The sequence below is a fragment of the Sprattus sprattus genome (assembly GCF_963457725.1).
Source record: "Sprattus sprattus genome assembly, chromosome: 3".
NCBI lineage: Eukaryota > Metazoa > Chordata > Actinopteri > Clupeiformes > Clupeidae > Sprattus > Sprattus sprattus.
In genome coordinates this window covers 5,918,549-5,946,246 of record NC_137922.1, presented here as the reverse complement: position 1 = coordinate 5,946,246, position 27,698 = coordinate 5,918,549, and positions in this window count along the sequence as shown.

Sequence of the window (27,698 nt, the reverse complement as noted above, 5' to 3'; positions counted from 1 at the left end):
GGCATGACGCTTACATTGCCGAAGCAGTTGTATACAATATACAACCATACATAGACATACATAACTATAACATACATAGCTATATTTATGTGTTCTATTATCTACACAGTCGCCGCTACGCAAACATGTAAGGTAGTAAAACTGAATCGTATTTTAAGCAAGGGTTTTCTCACGTTTTCAATGCAGTGGGCAGATTTTAGCGACATAGCTTCTTGGAACAAACGTGCTTCTGTTTATGTTGCTGACATTCAGCTGATGGGGGGGGGGGGGGGTCGTCCACATTGTTTGATCCACAGCAGGCATTTCTCTCTCTGGGTCTTGGGTTTCGGGAAGGGATAAAATGTTACCCCTCCCTCCAGCCTTTTTGGATAGCGGCTGTCAGTTTTACACACTCCATAAGCGCAACGTTTCATTTTCTTTTCTCGAGCAGACGTCTCTCTCATAGACTTCCATTCATCAAAATGGCTCGCTTGACTGAGGTCCCGAGCTCAGTTACCGTTGCTACGCTTTGATTGATCAGTTACCGTTTTGGGGGAGTGGTCGCGGAAGGGTCAATTGTGTGACCTCCTCTGGATTTGTAACAGTTTGCCGAGACATCATTTTCAGCTTCTCTTTCTTCTGCTGCTGGCTCTGCTCAGTCTCTGTAAGAGGCAGGAACTTAAGATCCCAGTTGATGCAACCATAAGTATCCTGGATTGTAGCCCTCTTTTCTGGAGTTACTTCGTTGGTGTCACACTCAGTACAATGCTTTCTTTTCCTAATCTTTAGGGTTGCAGTATTGCCAACATTGTGGTGTGTGTGGTATTTTTATCTTGTTTATTACTGTACTGTTGAATAATGTGTATGGCTGGTACTGGAACATGGACATCTCAACAAATAGAGATAGCTCTTTATAACTTATGAAGAGGCTGCCAGAGGCAGAAAAGGCCCCTTTTCAGAGACATCATATGGCAGACAGGCCTATTCTTATAAACCCAAGTGAGAAGATAGCATTTCCGAGAAATCATGAGGCAGACAGACCTGTTCGTATAAACCCAAGTGCAAAGACACCTTTTATGATAAATCACGTGGCAAACATGCCTCCTCTGCATAGACTACCTAGATGCTTCAGGGACAAAGGGGGGTCAGGGCAAGGTGACAGACGCCTCTGCAAAAGCCACAAGGCAGACAATGTGAAGAACTGTGTCTGAAAGCCCCCGAGATACCTGGTATCACAGGAAGCTGTACACCATGTATCTCAAGGTGGTTAATTCTGTTGACAGAGACAAAGCAAGCTGGTTGATAGGCAACATTGTTAAGAGAGTTGGACCGATTGTTCTCCATCTCGGTGCGGTCAGGTCCAATGACGCAAGTAAGGTACCTGTTGTTTTCCATCTCTAGGTGCGGTCGAGTCCAATGACGCAAATAAGACGCAAATGAAACCAGAGCAAAGGGTGATTTGATCAATATAAAAGTGGGCACGGGAACTTGTTGGTTAGATTATCTACTTGATCGCTTTAGCTTATGACTAGAGTTTTTGAGATGCTCCATGGACCAGCTCAGCAGTAGTTATCTCCTCTGAATAAACCGTTCAGTATACTCATACCTATTTGCCTTGAGAAGTTTTCTTGAGAACTCTTAGAATAAGACACGACATAATTTGGTGACCCCGACGTGATCGAAAAGGACGTTTTTAGTGTCATCTCGTCCCCGGGGACGGACGGGACTGGTGGGACAATTGAGGCGCCATTTAAAAAGGTGAGCAACTTGTTTTTGCTTATAGCAATTGTCACTTTAGTCCTGTTAAAACCTGGGGTAAGAGACATTTGCATAAAACTGTCCTCCGAAAAAGAACTAAGTTATAAGGCATAAGAAATGGGAGGTGATTTTACTGAACGGTCAGAGAAGTAGATTGTTAAAGTGTTTTTGTTTTAAGGATTTCTTCTGAGGTGAAGAAGAATATTGTATTGTGAGACGTTGTTTGCGTCCATTTTTCTGAGGGAGAAAAATAGGCAATGGGCCGAGAGACGTAACAAGTCATAAAGTGTTTTTGTTTTAAGAATTTCTTCTGAGGTGAAGAAGAATATTGTATTGTGAGACGTTGTTTGCGTCCATTTTTCTGAGGGAGAAAAATAGGCAATGGGCCGAGAGACGTAACAAGTCATAAAGTGTTTTTGTTTTAAGGATTTCTTCTGAGGTGAAGAAGAATATTGTATTGTGAGACGTTGTTTGCGTCCATTTTTCTGAGGGAGAAAAATAGGCAATGGGCCGAGAGACGTAACAAGATTGTTTGCGAGACGGTGCCCGTGTCAGTTTGTTGCCACGGGGATGACAACAAATGCGTTCTGTTCCAACTTGCCTTACTGAGTCTTTTCATTTAGCTCACTCTTTTGACAGAAATATACCTTGATTCAATGGAAATTCTGCGTTAACCATTCGTATTTGTGTTAGAAAAATATATCACTCGAGTCAAGAACGTTTTATTCTTGATCATTAGTTTAATATTCTTTGATTGGGGTTCCATATTAAGCAGTAGGTGATTAAAAAAAAAAAACAGTCACAGAAACGTACCCAAATCTGTTGGTGGCGGCCATTTGTAAACTAAGAGCAGATGCGACAAGTTAACTTTATCCATCAACACCAAAAGTAAATAGCGATAAAACACATTCCCAATCGCTTGTGCGCACTTAAATCGATTACATTGAACCGAACTTCCCTATTGGTGTCCGTGTCGCTGCAGCTATAATATCAATCAATCAGCTCAAGCGTATCACGTTGGTCAATGTAAACAAGAATGTTCGTAAGCAGGAGGCCAAATCACGACACATTTTTGCTTATTTCTCGATTTACCGCAAATATTCTATTCATTAAATAATATTGCAAGTTGACCCTTAATTCGTATGAATGAGTCATTATATTCGTATCGCCGTATTCCCACCACATTTTCGTATTAGTATGGATCAATTCGTACGAGTTGGCATCACTGGGGTTGTAGATCGCTTCACATTATCGATCCTATACTGAATTTGCTTGACGAGAGAGTGATACCCCGGCCCAATGGGGTCAGCTCATTTTTCCGACGCCCCATTGGTCCGATGCGTCAATATTCCGAAAATGTCCCATTGATCCTACAGCCCTTAGTCTTAGATAGATTTTCACCAATAAATTGAAACCCTTTGTCCCGACAGTTCAATGTTCCGACCAAAAGCTGCTTTAGATCACCGTCGCCTCATGATAAAATAATGCATGCCTACAGGCCTATAGTATTATTATTATTATTGTTACTATAATTATATAGGCTAAATCGATAGAAAACTGTGAATCTCAAAACCAAAGCGGAATCATCTTTCCATGACAGCTCTCGAAAAGCAGCGCAAACAGGGTTCTTTCCATTAAGCTATCCTCCCGTCCTCGAACTGTGCGTGGCTGCAGTAGACCTATGCTGCTGTTAGCCCATCCGTAGTTGGTTTGTTTTGTTTATTTTACATTTGCAAAGACGCTGCTGGCCTAGACTTCTCTAGCTCGACCAAAAATCGAAATAACTTGTCCGTATCTGTCTCAATTGCGTCTCTGGTGTCTGGGCGCAAAGTAGAGCAGCAACAACGTGCGTCTGTCCTTACAGCGGCAGTCTACTTGGCACCGGGTAAAACAGGGGCGAGGAACATACGACCTGGGGAATTATGTTGACCGACCCCAAACAGCCATTGGTCGGAACATTGAGCTGTCGGAGCAATGGGTTTATGTTAATCATTTCGAATTAGTGGGCTGTAGGATTAATGGGAAATTTTCGGAATATTGACGGGTCGGACCAAAGGGGCGTCGGAATAATGGCATGCTACCGGCCCAATAATGTCACCGATATTATATCTAAAAGAGATTTTGGATATTTTACAATCATCTTTTTGGCAACATCAATGGAGTTTCTTTTAGTTATGCATTTAGTGTTCAGCATCATCTCACACACCAAGATACGGACCATCTCTCTCCTCATTTGTGGACTTGGCCGTTTCCCTCTCCCCAATGCCTGCATCAGTTCCTCTGGGAACTTCCCTGATGGTATTATAAATGTGTCAACCCAGTCTATACCAGGGCTTTGGCAGATGTTGGAAGAGGTTGAGGTCAAACTTATTGGTGAAAGAGACTGCAAGGATGGGGGAGGTCCTGGCAAGCCATCAAGAGATGAACTGCTGCATTCAGGGGTCTGGCCTGCAAAAACACACACACACACATTTTTTTTGTTATTTCAGAATGATCTTTTTGGGTTGACTATTTTGTTGACTGGCTGCTTCCTGTATTGTAATACTTTACTTACATTTCAGCTTCCAGGTGGCAATTACTTTCCTGGCTTGAATGGGCTTCAAGGCTGACAACAAATCTGCTTCCTCAACAAACTGAAAATAATCATACGTCTCTACCCCAAGGGATTGAAAAGTTTGTTCTAGAATGTCCTTAGACACTTTTGGAAGGTCAGGCAAGACCTCAGTGATGGCGGTGTGTAGAAATGTTTCAGTCATTTCTGAAAACGGACGACTGACCAGTTCAAGACCAAAAATGAAAAGACACAAAAGTAGTGAATACTTGTATACTGTCAGATAAGAAGCACCACTACTTTTTGAAAATTATCGCTCACATTATGCCCTTTACATTTATGTACATCTAAAACAGGGGGGTCAAACTCTAACACAGAGAGGGCCGAAATAAAAAAAATTAGTGTAAGTCGAGGCCCCGACAGTCGGGCAAGCGCTCCCTAAATTGACTTATGCTACCAACGCGGGGACAGTGCATTGTGGGACTTGCAGTATTTGTGGTGCGTTCGACCTACCAGCGGCCAAGGCAGACAATCTGTGATAGATAAACAGATAGATACTTTATTAATCCTGAGGGAAAATTAGGCAAACCAAATCAAATGTCACCGTTGCTCATTCAAATGAATGGAACTTTTTGCAACATTCTGAGGAACTGGCGGGCCAGATTAAATGGCTTGCCGGGCCAGATCAGGCCCGCGGGCCTTGAGTTTGACATTTGTGATCTAAAGGGAAAAGCTTACATTTCTAGTAAGCATATATGTGCATTTTAGAACATTCTGTACCAAAGTGACCAAGATGATGTTTAATTAGAAAAAACACTGTGCTTCAGGGGAATTACTTGGTACCCATCGATGACGTATGATTGAAGCGGATAAAAATCGACCAAGTCATTAATTTTAAGACACTGCATCCTTGTACTCTGTCTTGTTACTGAGTACAGGTGGTATTCGGTGAGATAGTCTGTTGTATGTGGGTCAATCACTAAATACACAGCTGAATTATTTTCCTTTCTTATATGGTGTACCCTTATACTGTATTTTTGTGGAAACACTGGTGTTGATTTCTGAAAAGCCAAACTTGCTTACTGCCTGTTTAATTGCTTCGCTGGTTGGGGTAAAATGTACAGCTGTCTTACAATTGCAGAAGAGGACTGCATCCTGGCCCAGCTGAAAGATATGCCTGAAACATCTGATGTCTTTTGGATAGAGTTAAGCAGATGTTTTTAAACTTTTTCACATGCCTGGCACATCTCTTGAATTAGCTATGCTTGTGTAGTGAGACGCATGGGCTGAGCCCTTCTTAATGACTATGACCATGACTGCCAATGAAGTGCAAGTGCCTCACCGTACTATTTAGTTTGAAGTAGCATTTTGTCGGGAAGCGCCGGAATTGCTCTGCTGGTTACTTCCTGCTAAGCTCCTCCAGTCAACTGGTCGCCGGTAGGTACGCTCTGACTGTGGCTGATTTGTTTGTCGTATGGGATTGACGCTTTTTATTTAAAGTGCATATGACACCTCAATACAATTTTTTTCAAATAAATGAAACAAAGGAGGTATTATTACACAATCGATATATATGTTTACTTAAAATATATAAATATGCTTGTTAAAATCAACATTTGAATTCCGCGCTACTGAGCTACCCACTTCGCAAGTAGCTCACTTCCGCCCCGCGTTATAAATGGGAAATGACGGGACTCTTTTGAACTTGGTCACTGTCAACAAGGTCAAAGTCGTCCTTACCATTCGGTGTTTTGCAGTCTCTGCATATCTCTCGGAATTCCGCCTACCGCGTTTCCGTGGGCCCCATCCACATGCACATTGTCAGGGGCGGAGTGGGACACAAAAATCCACCGAGACAATTTTATCTGCACCGGCCCACCACCAGATCACAACGGGCCCATCTGGCCCAAGTTAAGTTCACTGTACAAAGGCAGATCGATACGCAGGTGCCATTACCCATGAGGCTTTGCTTTGACCATTCTACATGCATTTTTGAACAAAAAAAAAAAAACAATTTAAATTGCTGGCCAATTTATATTTGTGGTCATGAAAGTTATATAATGTCTGAATAAAAAGAATAAGATCAAGATAGGATGTTAAACAAAAATCAGTAGGCTGGATTAATGAAAGTGAGTTCGGCACCTACCATAAATAGGGCCAATAGTTTTCCGCGAAAACGGAAAACGGACGGAATACGCGGAATGGACCATCTGAAACGGAATGGCCCACTGAAAACGGAATTGCAACTTTTCAAACGGAAACATAATTTTGTGCATCAAAATCGCCCAAAACCCCCTGTATTTTACCCTGTAAGACTGAATTTCTTTCAAATAAACACAACAACGATCGCAACAATGAACAAACATTAATTAAAGAACAAAAGCGGTCAGAAAATGTCACGTCTGCGCTGAACTCTGCTCCGGCCACGCCCCCCTTTTCAACGGTAGTCACGTTAATTTGCTCATCTTCCCAATCGCATTAAAAACTAAAAATGTTAAGTCTTCTGTTGTGTTGATGGCTGGCAAACAACAATCTAAGAAGGGCACGTATTATTCACTGAGTTACCAAGCAGTCTAATTTATGGGGACTAATTAGCACTGCACTGAATTACATTACCATGAGTTATGCTACACAATAACAATTACACAACTAATATTACTAGATACATACAATAGTGGACATTACACTAGGCAACATGGATCTCATTCATATCTCATCCAGTCGAAATCTTAAAAGGATTGAACCCATCTTTATTACAGCGTATCAACATAAGAACAGAACATAGCTAAATCTCCGCTTAGCATCATGCTAATCACTACTAATAGCACGAGCAGGTAGCCCAAAATTTGGTATGTAATACACAATCTATTACAGAAGCAACTTCATGAAAACCCTTACTTTCATTAAGTATGCACATAATGCCTCACATACAGGTCGAACAATGATGATTTAAGCATTGGAAATGTATAAGGCACAGTATGGTCAACTACTTAGCGACAAACTGAACTCGACAGTATCTTAACTGTGGGTGCTGCACGCAAGCAAACAGCGTTGCTAGGCAACATCACTATCAACAGAGTTTTTCATACAGTTAACGTGCAGAAAGGCATTATACGGCTGTTTTTATTTTTTTGACGCGGAATCACGGAATTACCAAAAACGCGACACGGAATTTGCTTTTTTTTGACGCGGAAAACTATTGGCCCTACATAAATGAGAAGTAGATCGACAACTAGTGCTATATATGTTGATTGGACTGCACCTGTTTTCAGCTGTCAGAGAACATGGAGATTTTCACGGGAACACGATTGGAATTACATTTATTTTAACTCAATGGGATGCTCATGAACTTTCCACGGCTGCGTGCAGTCTTCAGGCTGCTTCTCGTGAGCTCATTGGCCTGCCGGGACGACCGGGAAATCTCCCAGTCGTCCCGATGGCCACTCCACCTCTGCACATTGTCATCGTTTTCAGACCTCGCCTCTTCTGCTGGCTCGTCATTCAGATAGGGCTCGAAACGGTACGGCTCAATGCCCACAATCTCGTGTACTAACTGATCCAGGTCATAGTCTTTCTCAATTTCTGAATCTTCGCTCGAGTCTGTGACAGAAACTTGTTTGAAATCGCGGACTTCTTCACCCTCCATCACTAGTTCTAGAATGAAGTCTACCGACGCTGATGTCACGGGACCACGGGACAGATTTCAGGTAAGCCGACAACTGTTTTACGATAAGAGTTGCGAAAACCACACTTTGAAACGCCGTACAAACTTCATTTTTAAATTTTCGGGTTTAAACATGACTTCAAAGTACTACGTTTTATGTATAGTTTTGATATTTATATGCCTTTTACCTTTTTTGTAAGGTGTCATATGCACTTTAAACACTGTGGTCACTTTGCAGCGCTTCCACTTGTTGCTCAGTGCCTAGTGGTGTTTGGGCTTTTGGGATTGTGCAGGGGTTGTCATCAAATGCCTCCAATCGTTGACTCCACGCACCCATGCAGTGTTATAGTACGGCGAACTGCGGTCTCCAAATAGTATGTTTGTATTTATGCACAGTCTAATTTAGGAGAGTAGCAAAGCCAGTTGCGCAGCAGTTTGATACCCGCCTTTGTCGTCCTAAAATAAAACCCATCAGAAAAGCAACGATTAAATGCATTTCTTGGGAAAGGGCCACTAGGTCTACAAGACCCCGTTGTTATGATGTAACGTTTTACCGTAGCATCCGAAACATCTTCGTCAAAATGCCCCCTATCTGTGGCGTAAGGCTGAAGTGGCTGTCGCTTGTTCTCCTGCTGTGTAGTTTCCTCACTGGCACTGACTAACATCACCTCCTCAACCTCGTCCTTGCCCCTGTTCTCTTCATTAGGCACTCCAACTTGTGACGCGCCACTTGAGGTGCTGACTACTGTTGAATTTCTGGTTCTGACTCTGTCTCTGACTGTTTCGGCCTGCAACCAAGAATGTGGATTTGTTTAACATTGGAAAAACTGGGGGAACGATGTTACATTTTCCCCCTCCCTCCCAAAAGGGTTATCTAACCTGCGGTGTAGTTTCTAACTAAGGTTATCTAACTAACGTGTCTTAAAACGTATATCTATCACAACAGCCGTATGTTGCATGGTTGCTGACACACCACAGAGGGCGGCGATGCTGATCCCAGCTCAACCGCTGCACTGGTGCTAGCAGGAGGGTCGTCCGTAGCACTAGCAGACTCCACGGACTGGCGAACGTTTCTTGAAAAACCAAAATAATCTAATTTAGGTAGCTTTGCCACCTTCTCCTGCAGCTCTTTTCTCTTTTGCCTTTACTTACTGCCACTTTTGTGTTTATAAGACATTTTCAACAGACTCGTGTAGCCTTCACAATAGGGTATAGCAGTGTTGCTCTTTTGCTATTGACAGTTAGCAGCCTTAGGCTAGCTTTACACGACAATGATCTGAACACAAACCGCAAAAGTGGCGTTGCGTTCCCACTTATAATTTCGCGTTAAGACGAGAGTCTTTAGGTGGAAATCTGCATGCAGACGGTGACGCAAAAGTGTGTGAAATTGAACTTAACCGGTGCAGACGTGGAGGTACTGCAAGATGTATATGTGTCCATTCTATTCCACTATGGCTATTTTAACGCGATTGGGTGCTTATTTATTTATTTATTCATTCACTTACATTTGCAGTGTTCGTGTACATTTACATTAAGTCATTTTGCAGACGCCTTTGGCCAAAGCGACGTAGGCTACAAGGGATAGAACAGTCAAGCTACGAGACCTAGTGTAATTAATGCGCCTTCTCTGTTCTGTTTTATCTGTGATTACTCGGCTTATTTGCTGAAATGACTCCTGGATAGATATCAAGGCAGCTTGAATCTCCGACTGATGGAAATAATCCGACATGTTTGTTGTTGTTTGGCTGTACTGCACATGGATATGATGTCAACGCGTATGCGAGGATAGCCAGCGTGAGCAGCTCAGGGTACTGTTCGGCGACACTCGCTAAGCGGTTTAGCGAGCTAAATTCCAGGTTAAAAAAAGACAACACCGCTTTAGCGGATTCGGCGTAGCAAATTTTGCTCAATCATCATGGTAATTAATCGCTTAGCACTAGCCTGCTCCAGGGCAGGCTAATATAAAAGTACCTGTATTAAGCTTGCCCCACCCCCGGAAAAAAAATGGCAGCTCCCTTTTTTGAGAGACCCTATTGACATAGGAGCAATCATAGTGAGACAAGCTTTCCGAAACGTTGTAGTATTTCGCGATCGCCAAGATCCATTTCTACATAGTGATGAGTATTTGTATGAGTGGTACCGCTTCAGTAGACAGGGACTAATATATTTGCAGGACCTTCTGGCGCCGTTTGTAGCCAACCGTACACGCCGCAGCAGAGCGCTTACTGTGCCTCAGACGCTCTGCATAGCCCTCCGATATTTTGCGTCGGGGGGCTTTTTGTACAGTATTGGAGATGCGGAATGCATCGGCAAAGCCGCAGCCTGCGTTGCCATACGCAAAGTGTACCTGGCGCTGCAGGCATTAATGAATTACTTCATTAAATTCCCTGGTTTTATCCCTGCAAATAATGTCAAAGAGGGATTTTATGCTATTGCAGGTAATAGAGTATTTAATATTTAACCATTTAATGAAAATGCATTTCTATCACTATTCATTACGGAGTTTATCATTATGCAGAGTTTCCAAATGTGATTGGTGCAGTGGATTGTACCCACATCCGCCTCAGAAGGCCCTCTGGGCCAAATGAAGCCGACTTTGTGAATAGGAAGGGCTTTCACAGCCTTAATGTGCAGGTATTTAAGAGATCATTTTCCTAAAATTAAAACAATAAACAATCATTTGTCTTTGACAATAGGGGTCATGGACCTTGTAATTGCCTGCTGTAGGCTACCCATGTACTGTACAATACCCATGACTTGACTGCAATTCATCTTAGTTACTTAGGCCCTGTCCCATTACTACCACTTCACCCTAGCACTTCACCCTTCCACTTCGTTTGCGCGTTCGCGTGAAGGGGTAGGGTGTCCCAATTCTTTTGGACCGAAGGGGAAGTGTTGTTCAACCCTTCAAACGACCCCTTCAAACGGAGTGTGATCAGAACCGGACTTCGATTGAAGGGAAAGATTACATTTCCCAGGATGCCTTGCGATCCCCTTGGTTACCAACGGACTCCAAAAAATTTAAGAAAGATGGCTGCCAGTGCAGAAAAAAAAGTTTACAAATCTATGGATATCTTCGCAAATAACTATTAAAAAATGTGAAACACATCGGGATATTTAGCCGATCATTATGCAGAATAATATTCCTTACAGTTGAGTAGAATATGATTGTTAGAAAAAGATCGCTATTTTCACAAATGAACGTCTGTCTGCTGAGAGTAGCCGAGTAACGTTAACGTTAGGATGTAAAAAACGCTATTTTATGACATGTGGGTATATATATATGTTTGCCAAAACCTGAGAACCTGAAAACCTGACGTGTGTTCAAATTCGCAAACATAGGAACACTGTTTGCATTGCCTTTTGGTGAAACGTAGCCTACAGTGGAGCTGGATATGAGTGATCGAGTGGTGTCCCATTTCTCAGGTAAAGATTTAAATCCCTTAACACTTCTCACTCCGTTGTGAAGGGGCCCTCCGCAGTGAAGTTCACTTCGATGAAGTGGTAGGGTGAAGGGAAGATGAATGGGACGGGGCCTTACATTCAGCTGCCGTTTCATAGGCTGACGATGTCATACTCATAATTCTAGTCAGAATATGAGTCTGATACCGAACCTTTGGGCTGTGATTATGGGGCGTGTTTCAACGAACCAGGAAAGAAAATGCCTATTCGCTGAATTGGATACCTAGAGCCAATCAGAGCAACGTAGTAGCCTATTACCATCTGATAGATTAAACTTTTACCTGATCCCGTAGGAAGGATGGCAAAAACATCTTTTCAATCAACAAATGCCTTGATCGCGTTTCTCTGTTCCTCTTTCAAAATGAATGCGCTGTCAATGTCTGTTGAGATATGCCTGCTCACGTTAATTAATTAGCATTAAGGCTACAAGCTACAGTTTGTTTCAATGGGTTTTTTGTGTACGCGTTAGCAATGATCTAACAATAATTGTCTAGAGAGCTTTAGTTAAGACAAACAATACTCTGCAACATTCGTGTTGCACATGCACAACTATCCGAGTCAATGTAGACATTAAAAAGTCATGTAGATAGCTTAATTCACATAAAATATTCCCCACTAAGCACCCGAGACGCGGCCATCTTGGTCGGAGTTCGAATCTACAGGTTAATTCAACTCAAGCGTTGGTATCTGTCCATCAACGTATAAAGCCCGCCCTGACAATTTGATTGGTCCGGTTTTATCCTACCGATGAAACTCTCTCCCAATTAGCCCAGAGCCAGACCAAATCTCCCTGACCCAAAAATGTTGTGGGCGGGGTTTGGGCTGGTATCCAGGCTAGCCGTTTCAGCAATTGAATCTCCAATTTCAGTTTCTCTACAACCAGTGCATTGATCTCCATTTCCGATTTCAGTTTCTCTGCAACCAGAATATTGATGTCCATTTTCGAGCGCAAGAAGCGCCTATACAATGCGCGCACATTGTCATTATCAGGCTGAAAAAAAAGACAAGATAACCATTTATAACTTTGTTCATTGTGGTGGTCAGATGGCAACTAAATTCCGACCTCACAATGTGAGGGTATTAAATGAGAACTCACCTCCCCATCCCCAGCAGAGCGAGAGGGGCCAGGCTCCAGCCGATCAGGCTGTGGTCCAGCAGCAACATTAGCCTAAAGGAATGCATTGATGTTGTCAGTGCAAGGAGTGAGTTGAATAGGATTATTAGTTAACAAAACTTGCATTTACCAAATCGCTTGAGAAGGCCGACAGAGTTTCTTCATCGTCCTGTTAGTGAATTAGGAATTATTAGGAACTGTGGAAAATTGCCTTTGGTTTAAAAAACACACAATGAACATGTATAGAATCATTACACAATGATGCAACAATATCAACTTACATCAGTGGCCTCCTCTCACCTGCCCAACACATTGGAAGGTGGCTGCAGGAGGGTGACGGAACATCCGACCACTGCAAAATGTGACGATGGTTAACCAAATGACTAATTATGAAGGAAACTCATAGAATGAAGTGCACCTACCTTGGACATAAGGGTTCTCTTCACCTGCAACCACCTCTCCAGAGGAGCTGGCCCCAGCTATGCCCTCCATTAGGGGCCTACCTCTGTTATTGGCCAGGGCCAGCTCATCAGCAGCAGTGAGGTCTGGCCCTCTGGGTCCTCCCCCCGTCCTCTCCATTTCTGCCCTTTTTTTGTTTGCTAAAATATGAAGGATAAGACACTGACTAGCTGTTCAATACATTACCATGGCACTTATTGTTTTCACTCACCAGCCTGAAGGATGTTCTTGTGCTTAATCTTAAATTGGTCCCACGTCCTTTTGGGTTGCAACTACATGGGGGTTGAAAGCACTCATAATTATATGACAGTGTTTTTAGAACACCATATCATTACTGTCAGGGGTGGATCTAGCCATTTTCGGGCCCTAGGCAAAATATAGACATGGGGCCCTCATTTTTGAAACAGGTACACAAAACAAATGACCATCCCAATACTCTTAGAATCGCAATAAACCCATAATGCACTGCCACTCAACTCTCCACAGTAAAATCAGTTTCAGATTTCTCCAGCCTTTGCCAAAATTACATGTTACTCAGATCAAACGAGAGAGAGAGAGATTAGAATTTCCATTCTCTGCCGTGTTCTTTTAGGAAGGCTGATACATTTTTCCAGTCGTTCGTGCCGTCAGTGCAGAACCGCTGCTTGTTGCAATCGCCAAACAGCCGACAACAGAAACAAACAGCGTGGTCTTTCGTCTTACTGTACACAAGCCAGGACCTCTGGATTTTTTCGCCATTTTTCATGTTCAAATAGTAGTGCGTGCTTGTAAAGCGTCTGCCCTGTTTGTTCTGGGGGAAATCTCCTCGTAATTGAACTGGTCCTTTCTGTACAATTGAACAACGCTCGGAGTCTGTAAACTTTTCTGGCCAATGTGCAGGGTAATTTTCACCGAGTCGCATACAGATCCCTCTGCTTTGGTTTGAAGTAACGTTATTTCGCGCTGCGCGCGTTACTACGTCATCATATTCTGGACTAGTCCAATGCACAATGGAGGGGCGCATGTGTGCTGGAAAATTATTATTTAGGCATTAGTTCGGCGTTTTTTTCTACTAGAAATGTGTGTTTTTTTTTTTTACTTTACTTAAGTAATGGCTGGGGGGGTCAGATTTGGGGGCCCCTAATAAAGACAGATTTGATTGGGGCCCTAGGCACTTGCCTAGGTTTGCCTAATGGAAGATCCGCCACTGATTATTGTTGAAAATGATGGACTCATGATACGAAGAGAGAATCGTTTCACTGCTTAAATTGATTGAATTTCTGATTATGAATAATACATATATACTCTGTTCCCGCCATAGGCCTACATAGATTTGAACTAAAATATTCAAACGTCTAGTTGTATATGGTCATCTACAAATACATGCATTTACACATATATAGCCTACTAGCCTAAATGATATAGAAGCGCTTTCAGTACACATATCCTCATAAGTGTCTATGAATTCGTATAGGCTACTCTTTGTTTTTATCTACTTATTCTGAAAGAGTTGGAGATCATTATTTTCGCTAGCAAGATCTCATTCAATGATACATTTCCATTAAGCCTACTGCCAGCAGGCACATTGAAATAAATGTTGTTTGATTGATTTGGGTAATGAGGGTAATGAGGCACTTAGGATGAGCCTGTACATTTCCCCTAAACTTACGCATTAAGCGTGTCGGCAATTTTTTTTGCCAGGCTGCCTGTTTTGCTCTGGCTGAGTTGGCGGTGTTGGATTTTGTCATGATCACTTCTTTGTAGTCCTCGTATGTGCTCATTAGGAGCGTCTGCTCAGCAGCAGTGAACGAATGCACTCTTTCTTTATTCGCTTTTGCCATTTTTCCGTTAGAAAATCCTCGTTTTGGTTATCGACCTTTCATGCCTTTTAAAGCAGGACGTGCACGCGCAAGTTAGCTGATGATTTTAGCCTGGGATAAATTAACGAGAGGTTAAAATAAATTAGCGCCCGTCGCTAGACGGGCTTGGCCTGTTCTCAATTAGCGAGCTAGTTAATCTCCAGTTGCGAGCTACATTAATTATCTTAGCTTCAATTGTACGCCGAACAGCCATTTTTCCGTTAGAAAATCCTCGTTTTGGTTATCGACCTTTCATGCCTTTTAAAGCAGGACGTGCACGCGCAAGTTAGCTGATGATTTTAGCCTGGGATAAATTAACGAGAGGTTAAAATAAATTAGCGCCCGTCGCTAGACGGGCTTGGCCTGTTCTCAATTAGCGAGCTAGTTAATCTCCAGTTGCGAGCTACATTAATTATCTTAGCTTCAATTGTACGCCGAACAGCCATTTTTCCGTTAGAAAATCCTCGTTTTGGTTATCGACCTTTCATGCCTTTTAAAGCAGGACGTGCACGCGCAAGTTAGCTGATGATTTTAGCCTGGGATAAATTAACGAGAGGTTAAAATAAATTAGCGCCCGTCGCTAGACGGGCTTGGCCTGTTCTCAATTAGCGAGCTAGTTAATCTCCAGTTGCGAGCTACATTAATTATCTTAGCTTCAATTGTACGCCGAACAGCCATTTTTCCGTTAGAAAATCCTCGTTTTGGTTATCGACCTTTCATGCCTTTTAAAGCAGGACGTGCACGCGCAAGTTAGCTGATGATTTTAGCCTGGGATAAATTAACGAGAGGTTAAAATAAATTAGCGCCCGTCGCTAGACGGGCTTGGCCTGTTCTCAATTAGCGAGCTAGTTAATCTCCAGTTGCGAGCTACATTAATTATCTTAGCTTCAATTGTACGCCGAACAGCCATTTTTCCGTTAGAAAATCCTCGTTTTGGTTATCGACCTTTCATGCCTTTTAAAGCAGGACGTGCACGCGCAAGTTAGCTGATGATTTTAGCCTGGGATAAATTAACGAGAGGTTAAAATAAATTAGCGCCCGTCGCTAGACGGGCTTGGCCTGTTCTCAATTAGCGAGCTAGTTAATCTCCAGTTGCGAGCTACATTAATTATCTTAGCTTCAATTGTACGCCGAACAGGGCCCAGAGCACACTGTTGCGTTTTCAACCCTTTAGACGGGAACGCAACGGTGGAGCGTTTTTAAGCCCCCAAAACGCTGTCGCCATCTAAACGAAAGGCACATCTGATAAAATATTTTGTCGGTTTCACCTGGGAGCGTTGTTGTGTAAAGCCACCCTTAATGTCACTCTGTTACCTTTCTCGCGAGACGGATATTTAAATGATCTTGTCCATTAACAGTACTGCTGTGCTGACCTATAAATATTACCCAGAAATCCCAATTGCAAATCTGAAAATACCAAAGAAAATAACTCATTTCATTGAATCGTTTTTCTTTATTGTTTCATTGTAAGTAGGTTAATCATGTGCTATTGTTCTAAATTGCTACAATTTTTTTTGCAAAAACAATACCCACCATGAAGAAGATACGTACGGTATTATAGGAGTATATATAGTTGTCGAGACACCTTATTATTTAACTAATGTTAGTAGTGAGTAGTAGTAAGCTTAATAAGTTAGTGTATCGTGACCACATGTGGTGACGTGACGCGACGCGGGCCCTCTTGACTGCACCTGCTGCACCCCCTACAGTTACGCCCCTGACTATGATCAATATAAGTTTACTTTCCTCGAATATGAGTGATGGTAGGTGTAACTACAGCGATACTACTACAATTAGTAATACTACTACTAGTAGTTGGCGAGTTGACGATAGCGCTACTACTACTATTAGAAATACCACTACTAGTAGTTAGCGAGTTGAGGGCCTCTTCAATTAAAGAAGCAGCCTCACGCAGCAGCTGAGGATATGTCTTCTGTGACATTCTGGTATCTAAACTATTCTGGAAACTAAATCTGGCGCTTGGCATACAGACCCGGCAAAATTCGCTATCCCTCTGCATCGAAGCTAGCTTGATCGACTGGTTGAGCCTGCCTGGTGTGTAATACTGTTCATTCATCAGAGGGTTTAACCCGCCCCCTGACTTAGTGACGGGAGACGACAGATTTATTTTGCTGCAGCAAGTGACACCGTGGATAAATGTAAGGATAAATAAATACATTTAAGTATAAATAAATAAATGTAAGTAGAAATAAGTAAATGTGAATATATACAGTATACACACAAGTATACGTAACATTTATATATTTAGTGTCTCATTTTATTCATTTTGTTATCTAATTATGTATGTATCCAAGTATTTAACCATTCATTTTTTTAATGTATTTATTTATTTCGTTTTGGCCCCTATAATCCTCCATAGGAGAGGGGGAGATGAAAAATGCGAAGGAAAGTCTGATATGATAATCTCATATTTCAGAAGATTTTCAATTATCCCCTTTTGACCCTCGCTGTTGATTTAATGCTTTATCTTCTAGGGTCAGCAGCAGGTCAACAAACAATGCATCCTGGGGATTACCAAAACACCCAAAGACCGTACTAAGAGCTTGGTCCTTAGCCCACCACCTGGTTTCCCCTATTGGTCTCCTGTGATGTTTGTCCTCACTTATCTCTTCCCAAGTCTGCATACCTTTATCAGACTCCCTTAGGAAAACTGCCACATCATTCAGTAGTGAGAAGAGAGATGCACTCTCCATAACACTACCTGTTGTGTCTGCCAGTACCAGATTTAAACATGTGCATAACAACAGACATTTTGAGTTGGAGACTGTTCAGACAGGTAGGCGAAGAACCCTTTATACAGTCCCTGCATGTTTGCTGCACCATCAGTGGCGTTTCCCACACACATGCCTATGTCAATGCCAAGTTTGTATTATGTGTTCTTTAGTAGCTCTGTCACCACAGCAACCAACCGCTCATGAACTACACCTGTGGCATATCTGACAATGATAGCACACTGGTCCTTTGATGTAATATCTTGAGTTGTGTCAATCTGAACCTTGAACAGGCCCGCCTCTCTAACCTCATCTGACATTGTGCCCTTAATGACCTGGCTGAGAGCATCTACAACCTTTTCAACAATGTCCTTTGACAGCAGAGTCACAAGAGATCCTCTACCGTTTGCACCAGTGTGATGATGTTTCTTGCTTTGCTCAACACAACTGCTAATGTGCTGTTGAAAGCACAGATTATATCAACTCAAAAGTGATCTCATATTTCAGAAGATTTTCAATGAATCCCTTATCTTTGATGTTTGGTAGATCTCTCACATTATTATCATCTCGACAATCAGTGATAGACAGTTCACCATCCTGAATATTCACATCACGGTAATCATCTGTATTTGAAGAACTTGCATACCTCTTTATGCAGACCTAGCGAAGATTCCTTTTAATGTCATCCCTTCACCCCCTTTAAAATGAAAAAAAAAAAAAAAAAACATAGTTATGGCTGACCTCATGCTCAGAGAAAAGAGCTGTCCACTTTCTTTTGAACTCGGCAATGAAAGGCTTTTCTACAAACACCTCATGTAGCCTGTAAGCAAATGTCTTTTCCATTTTCTCCTTAACCACCTGATGGTTGTTGGTCTTTGTCACTTCACACAATAGTGCCAGCCGCCCTTCCTCAAGGCTGTTTTGGGATTGCCCTGTTGGATAATCTGGAAAATAGTTTACCTCTGCTCTTCGTGTTTTTTTCACCTGATTTGCAGATGTTCGTAGATCTCCTTGTTTACGCTTGAAGGAATTCAGATTCAGTTCAGAGCATCCGATATTGCGCAGCTTTGTGCGGTAGTTTGCCATTTTGTATTTTAGGCTACTTTTCCTCCCATAAAAGCCACAAACAGAACCTTGCTCCTTTAAACAAGGGTGTTTGTTCACAAGTGCTTGAGCTACTGCATCAAACTCAGGACTGGATGGATACGCTTCACATTTCATTATCTGGGAGGCCACATTTTCAAGAATGTCTGACTTCATTTTGGGGCTGGGACTGAAGAAGATACCATTATTTTTAAGGTCAGTATTGGCACGCTGGAGTTGGAGCTCAACATCGTTACCGAACTCAGGGACAGGAAAGACGTCTGGCCATGGCTCACATCTAAGGGATGACGGTGATGAGCGAGAAGATGAGGGAATGGCAGTGTTCACAAATTAAGTGGAGGCAGTATCATCCATGCTAGGTTCCACTGCAGACACGCTAAGGTTTTTTGAGAGGTAAATTACTTTGAGAGTGTCTTTGTTTTTAATGTCTGAGGTAGACGTCAGGTTTACGAACTCATCAAAGTCAATGTCTTTGTATTGCAGCCGGAAGTCCCCTGAGACCTCACGTTGTCTCTGTATCTCACTGTTAAACTCCTCAACAGAATCTGGTATTCCAGAATGCAGGCTTAATTTGGAAGAGTCATTTTGTCCAAGGATTATGCGTAGCACTGCGGATGTGGAGATTTAGCTTGACAGGTTATTCTGAAGAAAAGCAGAAACCAATAGTTATTGCACCACATGTTAATGACGTGATCCAAGTCAATGTAGTGGCTTGAAAAATGCCATATATAGGTTTTTTTTTTTATGTTAACAGACATCCCCCTATTTTTTCCAAATAATATATTCGAACTGTTACACAGACACCACACCACAACAGTACATGGTCCGGCAGAGAGAGTAGCTGCCCTGCTCTACTCATGTGCAGATATGTAATAAACACACTCTGCCATGAGTAGCAGGCTAACAGCGACTCTGGATTCTCAGGTAACTCAACAACTACTGCTTTATTTCATTATCAAACTTGTAGTGTTGATTCTGGCTCAAATAACCTCCTCTTGAAGACACAAAAGGCCTTGTTCTACTTTTGACACATTAAGAGTTACTCATGTGTCTGTGTAACAATAATTGTCTTTGAAGAGTTATCTATTGTGTATCATTTTAACGTATATTCACATAAAGACAGTCAACATCAAATAATAATCAAGAATAATTACCAGACACGTGTATGTGTCTTTTAAGGGTGACCATTTGGGAGGTTCCACACTTGTAGTCAACCAGGGGATAGTCGTCAATCAGTTGACTTAATTCAGCCAACACAATCTCTGTTGTTGAGGAGGCCTCTATCTCAAATGCTCTGTAGTGCTCTCTATACCATGATGCTAATTTTTTGTGTGTAATAATTTGTGTTCTGCTTCATGAAATACCGTTTTTCTGTTATATTCTTATAACTAGTGCAGTGCCCGTAGGAATTATGCATTCTGTAGTGTTAGCAGACGTAGGTGTAGCTGTTGGGTAGTGTAATAGCAAGACATATTTGCACTCCACATAGGTAGGCTACAGGTTACACTGAAGTGTTATTGTGATGCATGTTTCCTTTTCATTAAGAAATGTTTTAATGTTAGCCTTTTTGGAGATATACCAACAAATAAAGTTTGAGATTATGTAGTGGATGCAGTTGAATATAGATGTCAACGTTGCTGTCTAAACTATAAACTAAATGTCATAAAGAAAGAAATGATTTAAAATGAAGTTATGGTTGAAATAGGATCACTTCTTTATTGTAAGGGTAAGTGTAGGGTAAGAATGGTCATGCAGTTGGACTCAAATGTAGGTTAATTTGATTGAATGTATGTAGCCTACTGTACTGTATGACTTCGATGATGCTAGCTTTGACAGCCCACTCTCAGACAGATCGTAAGCTAATAAATGTCCTTACAATGGGAACACAGTTTAAATACTCTGACTGGAGATGGCGTTACTATCCCCCACCCGAATTCAGTGCAGGACTGGGAGGATAACATGACAACGTGGGCCAACATAATTTACAGCGAGATTTGCTCTGACTGGAGATGGCGTTACTATCCCCCACCCGAATTCAGTGCGCAGTGCACGTTCGATGCACGTCAATAGGCTAGCTAATTTCACAGCAATTAACGTGAACAGGTTAAATTTACTTACAGATGAGCAGGCCTACTCCAGACGTCGAAGTGTGTGTTCATCGAAGTGTGTGTTCCTCATGAATAGCCTACACACTATAGGACATTTTACGCCAAAATCGCTGGTCTATGTCACAATGTATTGGCTCCCGTTGAAATGCATTGGGTTTAGAAATCGCGTCGCTAAACCCAATGCATTTCAATGCACGGCAAACGGTATACTAATAAACAATATGAATATTTTTGATGGATTACTATTCCCTGTCTGTTAGATGACTGTACAACAGACATTACTTTGAAACTTAATATAAAGAAGCTTAAAAATCAACGAATAGATAAAATCAATCACTGTCTTAAGATTACCTGAGCAAAAGTCTGTATCTGTTCACCAAGAAGAATTTGAATGCGAACCTCCTGTATCATATCTGTATCATATCCAACGCTATTCTGAACTTTGAGTGAAGGCAGGATAAGGTTTAATATAGGAGGTTTAATAACGCTACACGTTTGATTGTGACGTCACTACCCATAGTGCCGACGGGACGGGAGACGATAACCCATTGTTTCCTACGGTAAACGGTAAAATACAAATATCGCGAAAACTATAAATTCAAAAATCTTCAAAATCAAGGATGCACAGGTTCATGACATGCGTAAGCTACATGCGAAATCTCATAACTAACTGAACTACCGTCAGTGAGGAACGCCCTAGACAGACAGACAGACAGACACACAGAGTTCCTGGATTTATAGATAGATATACCATAGTCAGTAATTCACTGCATCTTATATGTAGTTGCAATTGTGCTTTTATTTGGACTTAGGTTAGAATGAAAGCATTTCTGGTTGAATATTCTGTTAGAGAAAGGTCGTCTGAGGGAGGAGTGAAAGGGTCAGCAAATGGCGTCTCTGAGGCCTCATGAATACAGGGTGCCGCCCCTTATACTCAGACAGCATTTAACTGAATCTTTCAATGGTTTATCGGAAGATTCTAAGGTTGAGCTCTGTATGAGTGAACTTCTGTGTCTCTCTCCCTTGGTTGTGCACCATTTTACAAAGCTATCAAAGGAAGTGTGGCACGTTGGCTCAGTTGCTTGCACTGCTGCCTCATTACAAGAAGGGCATGGGTTCGATTCCCGCATGGGCTGCTGTTGGCTCTTGGGGGCAGGTCCTCCCCAGACCTTCAGGTGGGCTATCTCCATTCTGTGTGAAGTTCTGTGAAGCACCCCATCTTCCCGGGCTTGTCTAAAGATCTTGTGTATTGTCCTTTTCCTTGTAATCAATCATCTGGCCATGATGTTAAATCACTTCAATTAATATTTCTGCAAACAAACAAACAACACATATAACCAAGATATTTTCTCCAGTATGTTTTCAGGTTTAACAATAATAAGTAGAGATGGTCCTTTTTTTCACACTGAGGAATTTGGATTTTGAAGTCTCTATACAAATCAAACCTACCTGCGCTGGCATTTATTAATAACGTCCTTGATGGTGATGTGGTCTCTCTGTGGGACAAACCTCTCCACCATCTTGAGGAGGTTGGGGTGGGAGACCAGAAAGGCCAGAGTGTTATGGGCATGGTTCCTGTTTCAGACACAAAGCAAATCACCCCCCATTCATTACCATTGAGGACACCAACATCCACTCATTAGGAATGAGAACATAAACAATCACTCATTTAACATTAGGACATCAACACTCACTCATTTAGAATGAGAACATTAACAATCACTCATTTAACATTAGGACATGAAGCTAAATGTATCAAATCCATAGCGAATTCTTCACAATTTTTACAACAGTGGTAAAGACAAACGTATACTGTACATACACTGACAGATACTTCGATTCAGTATTGCAGTAAGACAGGAGATTAGGTTGGGATTCCTCATAAAAATGTATATCATAATATTTGTACGTCAAAGGGCTGATTGGTTTGTATTTTAGAAAAAGGAAGTTGTGCTCTCACCTGACTTCAAGTGCACAGTCAACAGCCAGGCAGCAGATGGCTTGGATAAAGCGGTCAGTGAGGTCTTTTTTCCCAGACAGGAGGTGTGACGACCCCATGACCTCTGCCAGTCTCTCCAGGTGCTGAGCAGTGCTCTTCCTTACGGCCGTATTACGGTGCCTGGAAAGCAGAGAACCAATGAGACAAAACAAGAGAAACATGGAGACAGAGATGGGATAAAACAGATAACCACAGAACATGGTGAACAAGGTGAGAAAGAGAAACAGGTGAGACAGACATCCAAAAGGACAGGTAAGATAAAAAAAACCTCTTGAGACAGAGAACCAGTAAATAAGGAGGGAAGCTGGAGAGAAGGGTTAGCAGTGAACCAGGGGAGAAAGAGCCCAAGGGGTGAGAGATGAGCCAATCATCTCTCTACTTCTCACCTGACTCCTGCGTTGATAAGGGCATTCATGCTGCGTGAGGGTGTTATGTTGGTTACCATGTACCCCAGCGCTAGCTCCACATCGTCCCGGATGAAGCCGCTGGCCTCTCCTGCCCTCTGCAGCAGCGCCCGGGCCGTGCCCTCTGCCTCCGCATCCATGCCCCGCCCCAGATGAGCGTACAGGTGGGCCATGGTCACCATGGCAGTGCGGGACACCATGGAGCGCAGGTTCTTCACCTTGGTTGGAGGTGGGACAATGGGTGAGAAATCAATAAAAATCTGTTTATAACGGCTCTGTTCTCGTGCTGTTCACAAAGATGAATGAGTCATAGCCTACTATTGCTATTCATTGTAGTGGCATCGGAAAGTATGAACTCATTGAACCCTATAATGCCTCCTTAAGTCCACACAGTTTCTTCTGTCTGAAACAGAGTAATATGCAGCATGCGGGTCTAGCGTGTTTTCCAGGAGAGGCTCTCACCTCTTGAGTGACAGCTAGGCACAGCTCATGCAGCCTGGGCAGCAGCAGCTCAGCATGGTGCTGAGAGAGAGACCTGATGGAGGTCAGGCCCTCGATTTTCTTCTCCCTGCAGCAACATCAACAAACAGTCAACTCAGAGGTACATTGGGATGAAGGGACTTAGGTAGTGTCAAAATGTAAAGGCCAATACTCATTAAAGATGGAGTTAACCAAGTTAAACATGTTAGAGTGGCAAATGTAAAGGGTGAGCAATCCCTAGCCCAGGGGTCATCAATGAGAAACCCAAAAGTTCCACTCGCCAAATTTCCCTTCAGTCCAGGGTCCAGAACAGTAACGGTCAAAAAACGATAGTTGGTCTAAAGTAAATATGTTAGCCTAGCTTATCCTAGCTTGTCTTAGCTAAACTCCTACCAGTCATCATTGCTGAGCAACCTGAAGGCCTGCAAGAGGGCCTGCTCTGGGCAGGGCAGGGGGGGCAGTTTTGCCAGCTCTGGGAGCTCCTTGGCCTTCTGGCTCTGCCTCATCTCTCTCACTTTCTTCTTCACCTTCCGCTCCCTCGCCTCCTCAGTCCTCACTGACAGGGCATCAACGGACTTTTGCTCTAGGAGATCAAAGGTCACATTTATCTGTCTGATGTCCTGTCTACACTGCCTTGTCAGACTATGTTGTTTTTTCCTGTCCTGATGTTTAAGTTAACTGACGTAGGTTATGACCATATTTATATCACAAAGTAATGTATTTCCTATTCAGTAAATCGTTATGTGTTTATTACTTCTGGCCTGTCAGTGTGTAGATCCTTTTAATGGGTCATGGCCAAACACGCCTGTGAGACAATCTGTTTGTGTGGAGGGCATTTGAGTGTGTGTTTAACAATCTTCACTACCCACCTTCCACAGCAGTATTTCTACTGCATGATGCTGTCTTCTTGAGGCAGTGTTGTTTTCGTCAGGCAAGACGAAAACGAAAATGACGTCGTCAGACCCCTTTTTTCCATGACGAAAATGAGACTAAGACGAACGTCACCAAAGCCATATAAAGACTAAAATGTGACGAAAAATGTAGACATTTTCGTCAGACGAGAACTAGACGAGACTACATTGTTAGTGAGTGGACGAACAAAGTTTCAAAACATGTGCCGGGTGCGGGTGGTCGTAAAAAGAGTGTTCTGACTTGATATTTATTAATATGTTTGTTAACATAATTTGTTGTCCGAGAAGGACACCTACTGGTGCATTCCGGTATTGCACCTTGAGTGCATTTGTTACGTCTCCCCCGCGAGAATTCAGTTACAGTCAGTTATTTTAACGTGTTCAAAGAGCTGCATGGAAGCTGTCAAATCGTCCGACCTTTGGAGTGGAACGTCCGTAAGTTGAAATGTAATGTTTGTGGGATGTGTTATGTGCGGTGTGCAGTAATTAATAAGAGGGTTAATTTAATTAAATCAATTCATAATTAGCGTAGTTTGCCTTTGGTTGGGAGGGATAGCTATTTTCAACTGTTAAGCTAACTAACGTGTCTGGTGACTAGCTTCTTATTCACGAAACATGTTGAACGGGATAAATTGGACATATGGTAATTTGCTGTGTTTGTGTTTGTTTTATAGTTTTACAATAAATACATTGGGAATGAGAGCATCAGAAAGTAAAGACCTGAACATCATACACCCTCTGGATTGTTGTCTATCTGTCTACGCCTTACATGCACGTAATTGCTAGGGCAGAATAATTACTGTTCCCCAACCCCTCATATTTTAGTAGAATTGCACTAGGAGCCACATTGTGTTCCCCTCCTTTTGAAAGTTAGATCAGTATCAGTGTGCTTCATTATGATAAATGTATTGGCCTATTAAATAAATACACGCATCTTATGTATATTTGATTTTTGACTAAAACCTTTTGAGTTTTCGTCGGACTAAAACTAGACTAAAACCTTTGGAGTTTTCGTCGGACTAAAACTAGACTAAAACTTTCAAAGATAGAAATGACTTAAATGGGACTAAAACTAAGAAGCATTTCGTCAAAAAGACTAAGACTAAAACTAAATCTAAAATGCCTGCCAAAAACAACACTGTCTTGAGGCGGGGCAGTCTACTGCGGAACCGTCCGCTATTGGTTGTCTGTGGGGGGGTGGGGACAGCGGGGGTGGTGGGAATAGACGGGGTGTTGAGCAAGCTTTCCTGCTCCGACGGGGTCCTGATGCTCACAGGGCTGAGACTACCAGCATCTCGAAAAGTTTTGACACAGAGCCTGGCCTTGATCTTCTTCGCCTTCTTCGAGTTGGTGGCAGTTGCTTCGGTGAAAACAGGTGGGTAAGGTATCATCGAGACACTGTTGCCATTGGCAACACCACCAGGAGCTCCTATGTGGGGGAGTGGCTCCAGTGGATGGGCATGGTCAAGGCCTGCCATGTTTTTCCTGCCTCTGTGACGTGGGGCACCCTGGTTTTGAAATAAGGAGGAAACTCCCTCGCCTAACAACAGTTGCAGCAGGGCCGGGTCGCCCTGGACAACCGCAGGCAAGGAAGAGCAGGAGGAGGAAGAGCATGTGGGTCCAAAGTCTGCAGACTGCTGCTGCTGCTGCTGCTGCTGCTGCTGTGGGGGAGCAGGGGTTATGGGGGGCAGCACCTCCTGATGGCCAGATGCCACACTGGCCTTGAAGGCCTGCTTTATGCGGCGCACAAGTGAGCTGCCAGGCATCGAGGGGTTGCTGGCTGACGGGGGCACGGGCAGAGGATGAGGATGGAGCTGTGGATGACGCAGCTGATGCTGAGACTGCAGAGAAGGGAACTTGTCATCAAACACAGATGCCTTTTTACAAACCCTCACACAAATGTGACCTTTGACCCTGACGTTTTTCAATTTTGATCCGGAAAAAGATCACTTTGTGGAGGGTATTGCTACTTTTAACAGTTTCAGTGTCAATTTGTAGTTTCTCATAGGTTCCAGGGAAACAGGGTGGGAAATTATATTACTGATGTTATTTAAAGTTAAACATGTGTAAAAAAAAAAAAAAAAAGGTACGGCCCTGGTATTAACCAATCAAACGGAGTAAATCACCCACTTCTGGTTACAATACGGATCCTGTAGGAAATACATTTTGTCTGCCAGCAGTAACAACTACTACCACAGTACAGAAGTACAGTTCAACTTTCCCTTAGAGCACACAGATACCAAACAGGCATTCCCTCCAAAGATCCTTACATTCAACAATCCTTACATTACACAGTAACGGTATGAACCCTATCATCTGTTTCTATGGTAACGACTAACCCACAATTTTGATTGACAGCCAGATTGGGTCAAAGCTGTAACCATGGTAACCATAAACCTGTCATAGCTCAAAGTCCATCTTCAAGCAACACTTGAACTTTGACCTTTCCCCCTTTCAACTTTGACCCTGTAAAAACTTAATAGGGGTCAAGTGCATTATTGGACCAATCATTTCTACTTTTATGGCTATTATAGCTTATATTTCAGTCTAATGATTTTTGTAGGCCCCAGGAAACATGGGAAATTAGATGGAGTAAAGTTTATCCAAAACTATGTACAACTACTGCTAGATTTTAAAGGGAACTCACACATGCCGAGGTGCAGGTCTGGGTCCAGGTGTTGTGAATCCACTGCTGGTTTTCCCTCAGGAGCTGCTGCATCATGTTTTTCATCTCCTTGTTTTCAGATTTTAGTTTATTTAACTCGCTTTGGAAATCCATTATATCTAGAAATCAGCTTAAATCAGCTGAAACCAACTTAAAATACAATATAATATCAAACTAAGATGGAAATGTAACAAAAAAAATTAACTATCTACTGCAAAGCGAATGTGTGGCTGTCCTGAATGAGAAGTGGCAACAAGTGATGTGAAATAGAACTTTCGTCAAGGTTGACGTGGGAGCTACTCTGTCCTCATCTTTATGACGTGTACTGGGAGCTTTTGACGTTTGACCATTCTAAAACTCGTTCAGCTGCAAGAGAGACAATCTATCTATAAATCCAGGAATCTCTGTGTGTCAGGGTGTCAGTCAGTCTGTCTAGGGCGTATCTCCCTGACGGTAATTACGTTAGTTAT